This window comes from Diadema antillarum, unplaced genomic scaffold (assembly GCF_040938485.1).
Source record: "Diadema antillarum isolate AM-2024a unplaced genomic scaffold, OU_Dant_1.0 seq00003222_RagTag, whole genome shotgun sequence".
Taxonomy (NCBI): Eukaryota; Metazoa; Echinodermata; class Echinoidea; order Diadematoida; family Diadematidae; genus Diadema; species Diadema antillarum.
The window spans coordinates 156,058-158,048 of record NW_027273807.1 but is presented as its reverse complement, the minus strand read 5'-3'; positions in this window follow the sequence as shown (position 1 = coordinate 158,048).

Sequence of the window (1,991 nt, the reverse complement as noted above, 5' to 3'; positions counted from 1 at the left end):
TATTTTTGATGTCAATATAGTAGTCCATTTTAGCATCAAAGTAAACGATTATTTTGCCAATGTTCAAGAAGCTTTTAGATCATAGTTTGATGTTTTGCTAGTTCCTGACTGGTATTGAAAATAGATCTCCGTAATTTCTTCAATTTCACAATCGTGAAACTTGAGCAAGTATGATCAATTAAAAAACGAAGAGGGGCACCATTTTTAAGGTTGTGAATTTTCCTGTTGAAAACAAGGCAAATTATGTTTTCTTACTGGAAGTGGGGTAGTGAATGAACACGCGTGGAATGTGTTGTTGATACCCAGACTATGGCCGTGGACAATGGCCAGGATTGGAATGTTTCATGAGGAATTCCACTATCGCAGCTAGTCTTTGTTCATTCTGAAATGTGTGTGCAAGCACATGCAAGCATGTGCTTACTTCTTTCATGTGCATGCATTTCACCCTGTGTCAAGAATTCAGACTAGCAGTGCTCGGGGCAATCCACATGAATAATTGATTAAGCATTCATGTGCCTTGCAGCAGAGCTCGGGACAGGTGGCAGCCAGGTTCATTGTTCAGGGTCATTGTAAGTGCACACTCACATACACATCATTGGTTCCTGTGTAAAGTTCAAGTTTTGTATAGAGAGTGAAAATTCGATCACAATCTGGAACCTAACATTTAAAACTCACAGCATTGAGTCAGCAGCCAATGGATACTACGCAATGCGACACGCCGCGTCTTGCGACAGATTTCGACCAATCACAGACCCGGAATTCCGGTGCGAAGGCGAGGATAATTTTTTAAACTCGCCGCTAGACATGTCTCTGAATTTTGCTAGTTCCTGACCCGTATTGAAATGAAGATGGGAAAACGTGCCCTTATTGTGATACTATATACTTTAGCGGACATAGTCTTCACCATATTTTAGAGGGGCATGAAAGATTTCAGGTTAGTTTTTTGGCGTCAAACGTGAAGGAATATTTTTGAATACAATACCGAACTTCGAGAGGGATTTTGATATTATATATTCTTCTTTTCCGTTTATTTTGATCATGAGCATATTTACTTATGTTTTCTTTTTCATTCGATACTAAAAGTGTTGAAAATTGACGAGAAATACTCGTTCTACACGGATTTATTCATGACCATGTATTTGCTCATTACGTATGCAAGCACCGCTCAGCCGCGCATACGACTTGAATAAATATGTGCGTTATCGCTCGCGCTGCGGACTGACTGCTTAACATTGGGTCCTAAAAGTTTGTTGACCCGTCTGTGACCTTTGACCTTGTGATGGCCTTCAACTCCCCAAGGGATGTCTACCATCAAAATTTGGTCACAAACGGACATATACATCAAAAGTTATGAGCCATAATCGAAACGCACTGTAAAAACTTAACATTGGGCCCTTAAGTTCATTGACCCCTGCCCGTGACCTTTGACCTTGAGATGACCTTCAAGTTAGGTAAAATGTGTAACTTTGTACAACAACTCTTTCCTCCCAGTGTAGTTGAAGGTGGTTTTGTCCTGCACAGGATTTTTCCTTCGGCAAAGGCAGAGACTCCAACCCTAAGCACCTTCTGATCTGGAGATTCTCCCGCCTGAAACCCCTAGCAAACGGGAGACTCCAACTTGATGTACGTGAAGGGCATATCACGAGTGTAAAGTTCCTTGCGGCCGGAATCCATGACCCGCTTGGGCCCTAGAAGCTCTAACAATTAAGGGTTCTTGATGCTCTCTCGTGCTATCTAAAGGCTTATTTTTCAACATACGAAGACAAAAAGTAAGAAATCATTTCAAACGGGAGACACAGAGCCAGGGCGGGAGAAATCAAATCTCGAACGGGAGAATGGGAGATTTTGCAAAAGTGGGCTTTCGGCGGGAGATCTCCTGTCGAAAGCGGGAGAGTTGGAGTCTCTGCAAAGGCGGCGACAAAGTCGCTGCCGCGGAGTCCAGTTGGCAAAGGGTCTGGAAACCAGACTATACCAAATTGCGTTTGTTTACA